The following is a 17,273-nucleotide window of genomic DNA, read 5'->3' as shown; positions in this document are numbered from 1 at the left end:
AAGTCAATTTTGTCAATTTTGTTGAGACAAAATTCAATTTTGTCAATTTTTGTCAATTTTGTCAATTTTGTTGAGACAAAATTCATTTTTGTCAATTTTGTGTAACAAAAGTCGATTTTGTATGCAAATTAGTTCACAGAAACCAAACTAAACTAATTTGAATACAAAATTGACTTTTGTCGCCCAATTTTCAAATTAGGTAACAAAATTCAAGTCTGTGTAACAAAAATGAATTTTGTCATGACAAAAGTGACTTTTGTCCGCTGATAGATAATTTTGTATGACAAAATTTTAAATTTGTAGTATGATACAAATTTTGTTAAACTGAACTTATTTTTGTTGAACAAAAGTCACTTTTGTCCGTACAAAATTGAATTTTGAGTACAAAACCACAAGAGTCCCATTCGGCGCCCCGTACTTTTTATTCATATATTTCATAATTTGCTGTTTTGTTCTTTGTTTCAGCTACACTAAATTCACATAATTAATGTGTATATCCAATTCGATCTGGAACATGTGTATTGTAAAAAACAATTTTCATTTTCTTCTCGGCAAATCTACGTATCAAAACGATTCACGGTCACTCTCTTCATCCAGTCAAAGAAGAATAACTCTCATTAAGGGCATACGATACTGTTTTGATCCTGTATTTACAGTTTGATGAAAATTTCCATATAGGCTAGTTTTTGCCTGCTTAAATCAAATATGTGATAAAAAAATATACCTTCATGTGCTACTTTTTGAGGTAAATGAGGTCGAAATTTTGTATATTTGCTCAAAATTCAGTTTTGTGGCCGTATTTTCCCTTTCGAAAGAAAGCCATAACTTTTTTGTTTTAAAAGATAAACACAAATTGTTTTTTGTTAGATAATTTGTAATTTTTGTATTTTAAAAGTAGCCTAAAAAATTATGCATTTTTTATTCAGAAATAACTCATATTTATCAAATGGTCATGAATTAAGAAAAAATCGTATTTTTTTGCTGTATATTTTTTCAAAATAAAAAAAAAACTCTATTTACAGTTTTATAAAATTTGGTCCACATAATCTCCCTGCAAAATGAAACAAAATGTCGTTTTAAAAAATAGGGGTCCATGCACTCGTTTTCAAATTAAATCAGTTTGAATGAAACAAATTGTCTAAAAATGCTTTTCGCGATATGTCATAGTTTGACGTCGCAAAAATAACATTTTACGTTAGCAACGTCATTACCTCCCCTGTAACTGTATCGTATGCCCTTAAGGGCATACGATACAGTTTTGAACCTGTATTTACAGGTTGATGAAAATTTGCATATAGGCTATTTTTTACCTGATTAAATCAAATATGTAATAAAAAATATACCTTCATGTTCTACTTTTTGAGTAAAATGAGGTCGAAATTTTGTATATTTGCTCAAAATTCAGATTTGTGTCCGTATTATCTTTTTCGAAAAAAACATAACTTTTTTGTTTTAAAAGATAAACACAAATTTTTTTTTGTTAAATAATCGGTAATTTCTGTATTTTATCAGTATCATTAAAAATTATGCCGAAATAATTCTATATTTATCAAATGTTCATAAATAGAGGAAAAAACGTCATTTTTTGCTGCATGTTTATCAAAATTAAAAAAAAAATGCACTATTTACAGTTTCATAAACTTTGGGTCACATAATCTCCTTGCAAAATGAAACAAATTGCTGTTTTAAAAAATAGGGGTCCATGTACTCGTTTTCAAATTAAATCAGTTTGAATGATAAAAATCAGTCGAAAAATGCATCTTTTCCCGATATGTCATAGTTTGACGTCGCGAAAATAACATTTTACGTTAGCAACGTCATTACCTTCCCTGTAACTGTATCGCAGTTGGAAAGCAGGTCACGGTTTGACCCCAAGTTTATCAGCAACAATAGAGTCACGTGACCGTGAAAATTCAGTAAAAAAACGGATGAGACAAACCTTATTTTAACTCACTGAATACTATTGTCGTAATAAAAACTTATTGACCTAACTAATCTTGAGTATCTATAGTTTATTCTCGTCAAAGCTCACACATCAAATCAAAGTCCTTTATTCTTTATTTTATCTGCAAACTTGGAGTTTGGGTGAAAATTGTCAAGTCTCCTGAACGAAAAATCTAAATATTTACGAGGAAACTAAAAATGATGGGCTGAATTTAAATTTAATAAAGCATCTCATTAAGACAAACACTCGATATGAATATCTCGGCAATAGAATGTTGGATACGCAAACGTCAAATTGATTTCAAACCGAAGCGGTGGTTTTTATGCCGATTTGTGCAAGTGGTTATCTCCCCTTATCACCAGTCAAAAATAAAAACCCAGCAAAATGCATAAAAATTAAAAAAGGAGTTTACCTTACAAAAATTAGAAAGAAAATAAACAAAACTCGATTTATAACTATGTTATGATAATATAAAGAAGAGATACTTCCCCCTATTTTTCAGAGAAGGACTAAATGTAAATATTAAAAGACAAAATATTACTGCAGTAAAAAAAAAACCAATTCAGAAATGTGGATAATGACACCTACATGTAAAATTAATAACCTAGCTATATTGAAAGAAATTAGATCTGGCGGATGAAATATACTACATATGCAGAATTTTTTTAAACACTTCTGATTATATTTAATGCAATAAAACATAGTTTATACAATTTCAATAATCTTTCTGAAATTGATATAATTATCAAATAAATAGTACTGATCATAATATATATTTTATATTCTATAAAGTGTGACCAAGAGTCTCAACAAATTTCTTCAAATTAAGAGAGCCTTTAAACTCAAGCCTATGTTTCTTAGTTGAACAGTAAAATACAAAAAAGGGATTTATAAGTTTTATACCAAAAGTATTGACAGAAATTTTGTAAAAAATATATGCTTTAAATTATAAGTGAAAGTGACACAATTTTGAATTTCAGAATCATTATTACTGTAAAATTAAACTATTAGATTAGCTTGCACAGTAGTCCTTTGTCTTATTTCTCAGGGTATTTTATAGATTATGAAAGTAAACTCTTTGGAAAAAATGGGGCTTCTTCTCTTGAACAGGTTGCTGTATCAGCTTCTTTAAATAATTACATATTTATAAACAAAGTATTGTATATATACTTTATCTGAATACTAGTAATAGGAAATTAAATAAAACTGGTGGGACAAATTTTGTGCATTTTACTTCAATAATGATCAAAGATGCTTAAATTTGACAAGAATTTGCCAATTGAATAAATTCAATTTTGTAAGAACACATCTCTGAATAAACTTCTTGTTTGGCTGACTTGGCTTGATAAGCTAGTTTTTTGCTCTTATTACTATAAAATTGAGAATGGAAATATAGCTTACTAAGTAAAGAGATAATAATATAAGCAAGATTTTATTAACTGACCTTCATTTTCTTTTTTCATATGTTTTTTTCCTACAGAATTTTCTTTGCAATGCATTTTCTATTGCTATTTTTGTGCTTTTGTCCATCCATACAGTAGCTAGGCTATCAATAGTTTGTCAGATCTGTCAGAATTTTCCAAGACGTTTAGCTTTAAACGCAATAAAGAAGATCTTTGTTTGTTGTTTCACTTTTCCAATGTGTAAATTTTTACTATGCACATGACCCTGACACATATTTTGTTATAAACGTTACATGACGTATGTTGAAAAAAGAAAACAATGTCACCGTCAATTTGTGTAGGGGATCAAAAGGGGTTTTAGTTACTTTAAAATACAAGTATCGTATGGAATTGTGAAAATCCACAATTTTTAATCAAAATTTCATTCATGTCTTTAATAAAATCAGTATGTTAGAGCACTTTGAAACAGGTACAATGAAAAGAAGCTAAACTTCACTGTTTTGAAGTTGAAACGTAGCTAAAACCAGATACAAATTGACATGGCTGGTGGTCACTAAAATTGATGTATAAAAGTAAAAAATGATGGCTTCAAAAAAGTGTATAAATTTGAAATAGGTTTCCCGGTTTCATTTAAGATTATAACCGTTCTTTTCTGTATTTGGATACGCAAACGTCAAATTAGGAAAAATCGCGATTTTTTTGGCGAACAAAAAAGATGGCTATTTTTTTTAGAACGGACAGGAAAAACGAATAGCAATAACAAGCTATTTTTTGTAATGTTTGTATGTCGTAAATAAATTATATTGGTCACAAAACCTACAAATTTTAAAATTTAATTATAATAAAAGCATGACAAGTTGCAAAAAATACTTTAAACGTCAATCTTTTAGCCGATAGATTTGGCGAACTTTTTGACGTTACGGACGACTGTAGCGCCACCTAATTAATTCCCCCTGCTATTGTTGCTGATAGAGCTTGACGACAACGGCCGTATCGAAGGACTTGCTTTCCAACTGATCGTATGCCCTTAACGTTTCGAGTTCGCGGAAACCGTGACGTCATAAACTGCTGACGGCATAGTACTGTTGGGCTTGTTTATGCGCAAAAACAATAGAGGGATTTGTCTTAAAAGCCTCGGTCACACCTTACCGGATAGCTCGAACGGACGCCTAACGGATAACTTTTTTTTCAATCCGTTCATGTCCGTTAAACGTCCGTTCTTATCCGTTAGACGTCCGTCCATATCCGTTGCATGTCCGTTAAGCGTAAGTTTTATCCGTCGACGTCCGTTCTGTCCGGTGGAAAAATTTGAGCATGTTCAAAACTTTGAACGGTCGTCCAACGGATAAATGCCAATTGAAAATTTCGCGTCAGAAATGCCAATTATTGGAATGTCAGATTTCTTAAGGTTCATGAATTCTTATTATTCATAATCGATCTTAGAGTATAGGCACGTCTTCACAATCAAGCAGTTCTTATTCAGGCCAGACACTGCCCTTTGGCGGAATTTTGAAGAACAAACCAAAACCAGTTACACAGAAACATTTTGAATATTTATGCGATTTACATGTATTATTATTGTCGCCTTTGATTTTTCCGTATATCTTGTTCATCCGTTTTATCCGGTACGCTTCCGTTATGTGTTCATTTTATGCGGTACTCGTCCGTTGGATGTACGTTCGACATCCGTTCTGTCCGGTACGTGTCCGTTTCTCGTACGTTGCATATCTGGTGTGTGTCCGTTAGTCATCCGTTACACGTCCGTTTTATTCGGTCAGTACATCAACGGACTCCCAACGGATAATAATAAATAATAAATACAATATTTACAGAGCGCATTATATAATAACAAAAATTACTCTAAGCGCTTCACATTTAAAAATATATAAAATACAAAAAAAAACAACAACATAAAACATAGATTACAAAGCACTATCTTAAAAGAAGCAAACAAGCATATAACAATTTATAATTTTTGTTTTTGTTAAAAGAAACGAAAAATGCATGTAAAATATATACAAAACTGTCTAAAACTAATGCAGTCAATTAAAAGTATATATAAAATCTACAAGAAATCCTTAAAAGCAGTCCGAAATAAATGAGTCTTGAGTTGCTTTTTAAAAACATCTAAAGAATTTACACTCCGTAAAGACGATGGCAAATTGTTCCAGAGTGTAGGCGCAGCCTTGTCAAAACGCCTCTCACCGTAGCTTTTCGTTCGAACGTCATTTGGAGGATGTAGGAGCATACTATTTTCCGACCTGAGGGTTCTACTTGGCTTGTATGGCGTAATTAAATTTTGAAGGTAACTAGGAGCTTTGCCATGCTGTGCTTTGTAAACATATAAAAGAAGTTTATATTGGCAACGGTAATGTATGGGTAGCCAGTGTAACGATATTAAAACAGGCGTAATTGAGTCAAATTTCCTTTTTCGTGTTATCAAACGTGCTGCTGTGTTTTGGACCCGCTGCAATTTACAGATAATTTTGCTGTTAGTACCGTACAACAATGCATTGCCATAGTCCAGCCTTGGTGTAACTAGGGAGCACACTAGTGTTTTACAGGCTTCAACTGAAATTAAAGATCGAATTCGACCAATATTCCGAATTTGGTAAAAACAAGCCTTGGTGGTCGCACTGGCTTGATGTTCCATACTGATGGTTTTATCAAAGTAAATTCCAAGATTTTTCACACAAGAAACGTCGCTTAACACTGTTCCATCAAATGTAAGACGAAAATCTGAAAGATGCTTCAATTGATGTTTTGGTGCAAAGATTATTAATTCTGTCTTGTCTTCATTAAGTTTCAGCATGTTGACACTCATCCAATCACCAATATCAGACAAACATTTTTCAAGGCGTTTCGACAGATCGCACCAGTCTCCTTTCGGTTTTATGATTTGATAAACCTGAGTATCGTCTGCGTACGAATGGTATGACATTCCGTGGCGCCTACAAATTTCGCCCACCGGTTTTGCAAAAATACAATATAGTTTCGGCCCTAAGACCGAGTCCTGCGATACACCAAAATCGAGTTTGATATCGTCAGATTGTACTGATCCTATAGCAACACGTTGAGTCCTCTTCATAAGATACGATTGTAACCATAGCAAAGCATCTCCGGTAACGCCAAAAGAATATTCCAAACGATCAAAAAGAATCTGATGGTCGATGGTATCAAAAGCGGCCGATAGATCGAGCATGAGCAAAACGGCACAACAGTTATTATCTAATGCATAGGCAATATCGTGATGAACACGTAAGAGAGCAGTTTCCGTGGAATGACATGTACGGTAGGCTGACTGAACACTATCATGTAGAGAATGTGAACTCATGTGATTTTCCAGTCGAATGTCGACAGCCTTTTCCAGTGTCTTTGAAATGAAAGGTAAGTTGGAGACTGGTCGGTAGTTTTTGAGCACCTCTTTATCTAGACTTGGTTTCTTAAGTTATGGTCTCACAACAGCTTGTTTGAAACGACAGTGGTACACATTGTTCTGATAGCGACCTGTTGACTATATCTGTGATTGACGACAGCAAATGATCCACACAAGGCTTAAGAAGTTTTGTTGGTAACGGATCAAGTTCGCAAGACTTTGTTGGAGCAGCCAAGATAATTTTACGAAGTTCGTCATTTGAAACTGGCGATAACGATCTTAATGGTTCACCTTCGAACTTTATATCAGCTCTCATTGTATCACGGTTGTAACTTGATGCATCATTCTTAGCCGTGAGGTTGTCCCGAATGGCACTTTTTTTCCAACAAAAAATTCACAAAATTTGTCAGCCAGAACTTTTTCATCATTATGCGAAAGTAGTATGATTTCTCGCCTATTTCCCATTAAGTCATTTGTCAAACGATGCAATTGCTTTTGATCATGTTCTGTCTCGGATATTTTTGTTGAAAAATAGTCCTTCTTGGATTTAAGGAGAAGCTTGCTTGCTTTCAGGCAGGTATCTTGAAATATTTGACGATGAACTGTCAAATTTGATTTCCGCATTCGTCGTTCTTCTTTTCGACGGTCTCTCTTAGCTACGCGAAGTTCGTCTGTATACCACCCAGTGTTAGGACGCATTATGAAGTTCCTCGATTTTAATGGTGCATGCCTATCGATGATTGAACTAAGCTAAGTGTTATACAGGTTTACTATATTTTCAACCGACCCTTCGCGATTTTGAACTATTTTAGTGGTGTTCAAATCTTGTATGAAGTCAGTTGTGTTGATGTCACTAAATTTGCGATAAGACACGGTATGTCGTTGTTTGATAACAATTTTGTCAACGGACAACTTTTATTTTCATCCGTTAGGCGTCCGTTCGTGCTATCCGGTAAGGTGTGACCGAGGCTAAAGTAATAATAGAACAACATAACGTAATATCAGAGTTCTTATAAGACAAAAAAATCATATTAAACTTTTCAATAAATTTGTTAAACAAAACAAAAAAAAAAAAAGGAAAAAGGATTCAAGGAAAATTTAAAAAATGCAGAATAATTTTTCAACAAGGATTGACTTGAAAAGGACAAAAATTATTAAAATGAGGGACGAAAGATACCAGAGGGACCTTCAAACTCACGGATCAAAAGCAAACAGACTACACCATGGCTAAAATGAAAAAGACGGACAATTTTACACACGACACACTAGCTGTCACTTAACTGCGAGTACTTTCAGATCTGTACCTAGTGTGTTTTTGTTGTTATGTTGTACAAGTACCGGGTCATGTCTACTTGTATTTTTTTTTCTCCATCTGATGAGTTAAGCCTTTTTCAACTGATTTGTATACTAGTAGTACGTTCTTATGTTGTACTGTTATATACCAATGTCCCAGGTTAGTGGAGGTTTGGGATCCCGCTAACATGTCAAACCCCGTCACATTCTTTTTGTATGTGCCTGTCCCAAGTCGGGAGCTTGTAATTCAGTGGTTGTCGTTTTAGTACTGCAACCAGAGTTCATTTTTTAAAACTTTAATGGTCCGGAAGAACACACACCTAAATTATATATCGATGGAAAGAGGAAAACGTGTATAATAAGAAAAGTTGGGTCGTAAAAATCCAGAGTGGTCACAATTTTGTGAAATTGAGGTCAAAGGTCAGACCTAAAAATATCAACATTTCAACCACAAGGACAAAAAGGACAAATATTCTGATATTTATTCAATAAAATGCTACAAAAACGATTCAATCATAAGCATATGGTATAAACGATGTTAAAACGACAAATTTGACTACTTATATGAAAAGCTGCCATTAAAAAATGACGTTGATTTGGAACCTTCTGATATTTTTCCATTTGAGACATAGCAAAAGAAGAAGTGGCCTTGACCTTTTCACATCAATAAACTTTCATATTGTGTATAGTATTTCACTATAGTATATTACAGAATTATTTTCTAAAGTATAAAACACCAGTTTATCAAATTATTTAAATATTTTTTCTATCTTTGATAAAAACAAAATTCAAGCGCTGAAACAGTGTTTTTAATTTTGCATCTTAAAGGTTGTGTATTTTGTGAAAATTAGTATCTAGTTATAGATAAACACAAATTGTGTATTTGCAAAGTCTAGACAGGGCAGTTATAACACAAAATATACTATAGTCACACGAGGCGAATGCGAGGTTTAAAAAAAAATGAGTGTAAAATATATATTAAACAAAGTCAGTTTGGTGCATGAACATTTTTTTAGTGGGATAATCCTGGTAAAAAAGTTAACTCATTAATTTTTTAAGGGAAGGATGAAAAATTATACAATGCAATGCCAATTTTCTAATGTTGTAATTCAAAATCAGTCATGGTCCTTATATAACTTTTAAAAGTGACATACAATAGCTCAAGTATTCATAAAATAGGGACATGAATCAATCTCTTAGTCATCATATGCGGATTCAGTACGCGTATTAGCATTACAAGATACTTCCCTTTTTTATAAGAACAAGTTCGGCGTAGGACAGAGTTTGTTCAAAGCAAACACAGTTTTTGAGTACAAATGCTATCTGGAGCGTAAATACCGTCATGATTCGGTCAAACTCGTCAGATATAGTCTTACCTTTGCATAGGAAACACAAAAGAAATGTGAGTACAAAGTTTCGATCAATGTTAGTGACCCATATTCCCATATGCACATGCATGATGTATCTGCACTGCCAATCCAAAATGTAATGGGGCGAATGTTGCTACAGAAACGAGTGATTTTGTAATAGCCATCCATTTACGAATTTTTGTTATCTTTAGGGACAATATACGGTTCAGAAGCGCCTTTGTGTTATTTTTATCAATTAACTAACAAATGAACTTTTGAGCCTAGGCTCCGTGTTGAAGACCGGACCGTGACCTTTAATGGTTTACTTTTATAAATTGTGACTTGGATGGTGTGTTGTATCATTGGCACTCATACCACATCTTCCGATATCTATTAACAAGCTATGCATTTCCATATAAATACCAAAACGAGGACATAGCTCATAAGAGCACTTGTGGCAGGGTGAAGTAATTGTTCTTCTTTTAATGTATCCTTAATATTTTCAGACACACCTTGGTGTAATTCTGAAAGTCTTAACATAGACTTCAATTTTCCTGCAGCAGATATGGCATCCCCTAAATTGAGTTCAGAGCTTAACTCTTTATTTCATATCCCTTGGCCCCACTGTGTCTGAATTGTAAGGTGTCACAATATCTAGTTACATGTAGTTCTAGAGTTTGGCAGTTTGGTAAGCATCAGAGACAATCTTGGGTAAAATTGATCGGTATATATAGAGGATGTGCTACATGAGAAAGGCTTTTTTTTATGGAAGAACAAATCACATCAATAACAATCGTTATTAATGAAGTGACAGCAAGTTCAAATTCTAATTTTTCAGTAACTGTTTTACTTAATTACACAAGTGTTGACTTCAATAAGTACTTGGTTATGCATGGATAAATGATTACTCACATTAATAAGCACAACTTAAAAGACTGTCAACACGTTTAGAGGACTCAGTTTTGCGTAGTTTTCTGGGTTTTTTTTAAGGTTTGTTTTTTTTTCACAAAAACCCTGTTTTCATATCCAAACTACAAGGAAGAAACTGAGCACGAGATCGTATAAAAGTGTCAGGTTGTGAGGATACATGTCGATCAGTTTGATCACATGTATGGATTTCTGTTGTTTCTAATTTAAAGTTCAACAAGGGTGACTGGGGAAGCGAAATGTGGTCACTTGGTCTTCTCCCGACCGGCAGTAAAACGAAGTGGGGCGTCCGTTTGGCTGTGCGGGATGTATCAAGTTCGCAGTCACGTCCGGTCAGAATGGGGACGTTTAGTCCGATGCCTCGTGTAAAGGGAATGTCACGTTCTTTGCATGTTAAAACCCTTGCATCAACTCTTTGAGGAGTCCGAAGGTGGCCTGTTGCAATGGAAAATTTCTGTCCCAATCCAATATACCATCATTTTCCAGTGGCAGTCTAAATTTTCCTGATCATCATACCGAATGGCCTCTTTTTTTATTGTTAACTTGTTCTCGTCCTGAACATGCATGAAATATTTGTCACTGGACGTTAAGCAACCAACAATCAATCAATCAATCTAATTTAAAGACGCACCAATTTGCCTTCTGGTGCAAGTCTCATAACATCACTGATGATTCGCCCACGGAAAGCAGAATATTAAGAGAAGTTGATTTTAGCATCACCTTGTCACACACCAAATCTCTGCGAATCTTCAATAGTACTTTTCCCTCGACCACTTGCATGCATATTAATTGCTCTGAGGTTAAACATTGACATACAATGTATTTTCACACAATGTCAACTATAGTCATTATCCGGAAAAACCTCTTATCCGAAGGATTTGGTTAACTTTTATATAAAGTCAAAATTTTATTAACAAAAATATAACTTTTTTACAGAAAAGACACGAAAGAACTACTATATACATGATATATATTCAAATCACTCAAAAATAAATTAACTTCTCCTACAAAATCTACATAATCACATCGAAACTATCAAATTGATGGTGACGGAAAAAATAAATGGTGGGGCTGATTGACGGATAGGAAATTTCCGTAATTAAAAAAGGTACAAATGATGTTTTTATTTTTGAGTTTTTGACAAAATTGTTTGGAATTTGCCCAACAAAATTTGCAGGCAGTATCGCAATGATATGTTTTGTCCTCTCAAATGTTAAATACTATTTTTGAATCATATGTTTTCTCGTTTTCAAAGAAAAACGCGTTAAATTCCTACCTAAAAAACAGCTAACTTTAAGTTTGAAAGTTTTACTTGGAGATGGTATTATGTTTATGTCTTCAACATTCCGATGATCCTTGATGATATGTGCATAGAAAATATTTACGAAAATAGCGGGAAATTTAACCAAAAAATATATTTTTGGATTTTAAGGTAACTACCCAAAACCGCAAATTGTGGGGTACCCCCATTAAAGGGATAAAATACAAAAATGTGACCATAGAAACTTTTTACGACCCGACGGAATTTAAAATATAGATGTTATTCTATCATTTAAAACAATTTGCAGCTGTGTGTTATTCCGGACCATTAAACTCGTTAACTAAGCGTCTTTTTCGATGTCAGTTGCAGTACTATTTGTTAATGTGTTACATATTTGTTTTTCGTTCATTTTTTGTACATACATTAGGTCGTTATTTTTCTCGTTTGAATTGTTTAACATTGTAATTTCGGGGCCGTTCATATCTGACTATGCGGTATTAATTTTGCTCATTGTGGAAGGCCGTACGGTGACCTAAAGTTGTTAATTTCCGTGTCATTTTGGTCTCTTGTGAAGAATTTGCTCATTGGCAATCATACCACATCTTTTTTTTTCATATACAATATAGAAAACTAAGGACTTAGCATCAGGAATCCCACCAAAAACTGTGGTTGATCCCAAATGCTCCCGAAGAGTAAGCAGATCCTGCTCCACATATGCCACTTGTCGTGTTTCTAAATTTTGTGAACAACAGATAAATATACATATAGATTTATAGAATAACTTTATTCCAATTCAGAAAAATATAAGCATTTTATCAATAAAAAAACACCCTGACCAGCTGTATGATAAAGAATTATAGATCAAGGCTTCCAGTAGTTACAAAACATGTAATTTCTAGTACAGTTTCTTGAATGCTTGTATAAAGATTTGCCTGACAATCTCAAACAGGATTTACATGCGTTCATTATTGTAGATGCTACGTAGGGATATATATATATATAATTATGTTGACTATACTGAACATATAGCTTGCCTAGCTGATAAATAGATTTAGATAGCATAAAAACCTCACGCAATCTAGAGAATCCAAAATGACATTGGAATTGTTATAACTCATGTCGTCATTTAATGGCTAGCTGCGTAACACATCGTATAACAACTAAGATTTAGCAACTATAATAGCTGCTACGATACTGAAGGCATATCAGTTGTCTATGAATCAAATGTATGATAGAGGAGCTGTTTAGGAAACATGAAGTATATCAGCACTAAATAGAGCAAGTTATGCAGCAAGTACATATAAACATAATAAATAATAAAAGCACAAAATCAGCATATACAAATCTGACAAAAAAGACTGTAGGTTTATAGAACAGCTAATTACAAGAATGACTACACTTTCCACAATTATGTCAAAGGAGGCAACGCATCTGCATCCACATTATTCAACAAAAAATGCACAAAGGAATTCACAATTTCCCGTGTTCAATGCCTTTACTACGGACACGCGTATAGGGATCTTTTTGTTGTTGTTGTTGTTTCTATAGACTTGTTGCGCTATATCATACTTATCGATATATTTTATGTCCACTCCACTCTTGTGACGATACCGCATTTAATTATGAAAAATATTGCGAAATATTGTGAAATATCAACACACTGCGATATAAAAAAAATAAAGACTTGAAGTACATGTCGATATATTTAAGTCAATATAAATAATAATCGAATTTGATTATATTGGTTGAAAATGAAAATCAATTTAGTAAATATATATATCTTTATCTCAATATTTCGATAACAATACAGATACAAGTTTCTTATATTACGATATATTGATATACAAGCAAATTAATTTGATAAATATAATGATTGACACTGGCTATGGCGCGCTTGCACGGTGCTTTTGGTCCGTGATTTTCTTTTTGTTCGTTTTTGCTGTTTGCTTATATATATAAGCAGAGTTAGAGCAAGTTTCCTAAGCATGTGGATTTTTTTTATAAATCTAAAATCTTAATACCTAACAGTCAATGAAATAGTCTTCGTGATACACACAGCACACTTGGACTCATAGGATGCATTATTACAATACTATTCCTGTCGAAAACAACAAGCTTAGCCTTTATTCCAATGTTATATTTGTTATTCTCATCGGAATTTGTCTAATGCTTAGTCCGTTTCTGTGTGTGTTACATTTTAGTGTTGTGTCGTTGTTCTCCTCTTATATTTAATGCTTTTCCCTTAGTTTTAGTTTGTTACCCCGATTTTGTTTTTTGTCCATGGATTTACGAGTTTTGAACAGCGGTATACTACTGTTGCCTTTATTTACAAATTGTTAATTTCCATGTTTACTTTCCATCCATGATAGAGAGAGATTAAAAAAAACAACAACAAAACATTCAACATATAACCTTTCCCTCGGAGTGTTTAAATACCAGATATGAAGATTACCTCGAATCCAATGTTTTTGTTTAGCGCTGTATCCAGGCATACCATCTAAAAATATCGCATTCGTTGATATTTCATAAAAAAGCGGATCAGAACAAAAAAAATGTACACAGTTATTCTAAAAAAAAAAAGACCCCGAAAGAAAGCTTTTTTTCATCATGTTATATGTAATGTTGACTCACTTAAATCTGACCTTTGCATTTAAAGTTTTATATTTAGTAAAGTAACAAGTAACAAATAACGCAATAACAAATAACAAATGGACATTAATGTATGTGTTTGCAATTGAGCTTTCGTGATGACACATAGACTCTTCTCAATTTTTGGAGCTGATGTCAACAGTCTAGCAAACTAACAATTGTTGTACTTTCTTTTTGCCTGCTATCACTGTCAGTAATGTTGACTTGAATATGATTTCTATTGTAATTATGCCCGTATTTGAAACACTGGACCACGATTTTTAACAATAGTTAAAGTACATATAAACAATCAATTGTTTTTTTTTTTTTATTATGAATACTTTATATAAGGATATTATTTGATCACTTCTAGGTTGAAGGGCTCTATCAAGTTCTATCGAAAACAATGTTTAACGTGACGGTACCCAAATTGCACCTACTTTGACAGTTTTTTCACCTACGTTTTTTAATGATCAAGAAAAAAATGTCCATACTGTGTTTATTTTGTAGCCCTATCCTTCTTTATTGTATAGGTACACCAATTTAATTTTGAATCCATATTGAGTCATAAAAAAATGAGTTTGAATCAACCTCCAAACTATCCATGATTCTGTAATGAGGAGTACCCAAATTGCATCCATGCTTAAATTCACATCGTCAAAAGTCTAATAACCGAGCTTTTGTTTAATTTCTTCAAATATTTTGAACAATTGGATATTAGTCCATGCTTACTCTTCATATTTTACGAAATGGATACTTATAATATATTGTATTTGCTAATTTTAAGAAGATGACGCTTTGATGACGTCGCATGATGACGTTTTCGAACATTTTGCTTTTTCAGTAAACAGTCCATCTGTTGATTATCACTGTGAACGTTTTGTGTATATCTAAATATGTTTACCTATGTTAAAAGACGTGCATAGTATAAAATCATAAAAATACAAAGTGATTAGTCTCTAGGAAATCTTGTAGGATTTCTGTTGCTATTTTTTCTAAATAGGTGCAATTTGGGTACTCGGTGCAATTTGGGTACCCTTACGTTAGTGGTGCTGGTCATCTTCCATTTGGATTGGCACACAATCAGCTATGAGACTATCTATGAATGATTTCTACAATATTTAAATAAATTTGCCCAGAAAATCCTAAGATGATGTTTGCAATTAAAATACATTTTGGATCCTTGCAACTATTATAAATTCCAGATCCATATACCAAAGAAATACAATGCTGTGAACAATCCTTCAACTTACTGCCAATTTTGTTTCTAGTTGATAGAAAGTTTAAGTATTCAAAATTTTCAGACGATTTATCAAAAGTATAACTAATACCTTACATGACCCTTTAGGTGAGCTTATACATTGTAGGTGCAGACAATATAAAATTAAGAAATAATTCATGGAAGCCATAGATTTCTTGGAAATTTACACATGGCCCAGACCATGTGTAAATTTACAACAAATCTATGGCTTCCATGAATTATTTCGATTCTAATAGACAAATACGATCATTAAAAAACTGAAGCGATGATGGGTATACCGTGTGTGCGGTTGTTCTATTTTACCCATTGTTCGATAAATATAAAACAAATCTAATAAACCTGCATGAATGATTTCTTAACTAACCGCTAGAAAAAAATGTGATTACTTTATTTACTTCTGATCAGTAAACCCAATATTTGCAATTTTAAATTTACATTTTTTATCGTAAGCTACCGTCAAATTCACTGTTGACATGTTGTAACCAAGGACTTGCTGAAATCAGTAAATGCGCGAATAATGCAATACAACAGAAAAAAAGCAACACCTACCTCAAAACTTTATTCTAATGCAATTGTATCCGAGTTTAGAAGGTAAACGCAATAAAAAAAAAACCTTCAGCTTTGACGTTTTCATTCGTATGACGTCATGTTTTGAAATGACGTTAATACGCCAAAATCATTACTGGAATTTCGCGGAATTTTAATTTATTTTGTTTTTGTCCATTTTTCCGTTCTCTAATGTGTAAATTCTTTTTGTTATGCGTCAGAATCAGAATAAATGTTCTGTAAGGTTTTATTCAATTGTAATTGTTAACACAGCGAAATCCACAACCGTTTACACACAGGTTAGGATACATGTAGATTTACGTGGGAGGCATATTTAAACAGCCATTTGTTTACATCTTGGAGTCTGCGCTAAGTATAGATATATCGAGAATTTTATCACGGTGTTGTTTACAAAGCGAAAGAAGCACGCCATATTAGAATTGTGTGTTTGGAACGTTTTCTGTCTTTATTCAAAAGGCCTGGTTGAAATAATTTGGTGTCAAAATATTACTTTTGATAAAGTTTATTCAATTTATTTGTTCACGATTTTAGATTTCTAGAAGGAAAGAAATATGAAATATAAAAAAAGAATATAATGACTGATTTGAAATGCAAAATAAATATTGGATTTTCAGTGATATTAAACAAATCCGTTTTGTGGGGAAATATTTACTTAAACATATAACGAACATTGAAGAAAAGTGTAGATGAAAATGCAATAATGCAATTTTTACATCATGAAATAAAGATCGAGCTGTGCTGTAATTAACACAAATTAAGATTCCACAAATAAGACAAACAATGTAATTTAATTTTTAAAATCAGTTAGGCCTTGTAAGATCCGCCCCTTTTAATGAATATAATGTATGAATGAATCCATTCCGATTTCCCTTCTATAGAAGAATGTTAAGTTCAAATGGGAAATCATCCCTTAATCTCCATGAACAGTGAATGTAGTGCCTTAAAATATTATAAGTAGTTGACAGGTGTATAAGATATGTATTTGTATTTTTCACAAAGGCATTCAAGAAAGTTTGAGTCGAAGGTGGGGAAAATAAAGTGTTCGTCCGTATTCTAACGAATGCATTAAATCATTAAACGTATATATGAATTTAGTACTTTTAAATCAAATTTTCGAACATATGTATTTATTTTATGAATGAAAAAAGTATAAACACAAAAATACTGAACTCCGAGGAAAATTCAAAAAGGAAAATCAAAAATCAAAAGGCAAAATCAAAAGTCCAAGCACATCAAACGAATGGATAACAACTGTCATATTCC

This window comes from Mytilus edulis, chromosome 3 (genome assembly GCF_963676685.1).
Source record: "Mytilus edulis chromosome 3, xbMytEdul2.2, whole genome shotgun sequence".
Lineage (NCBI taxonomy): Eukaryota > Metazoa > Mollusca > Bivalvia > Mytilida > Mytilidae > Mytilus > Mytilus edulis.
The sequence above is the reverse complement of the archived record's forward strand: the minus strand, read 5'-3'. Positions refer to the sequence as shown.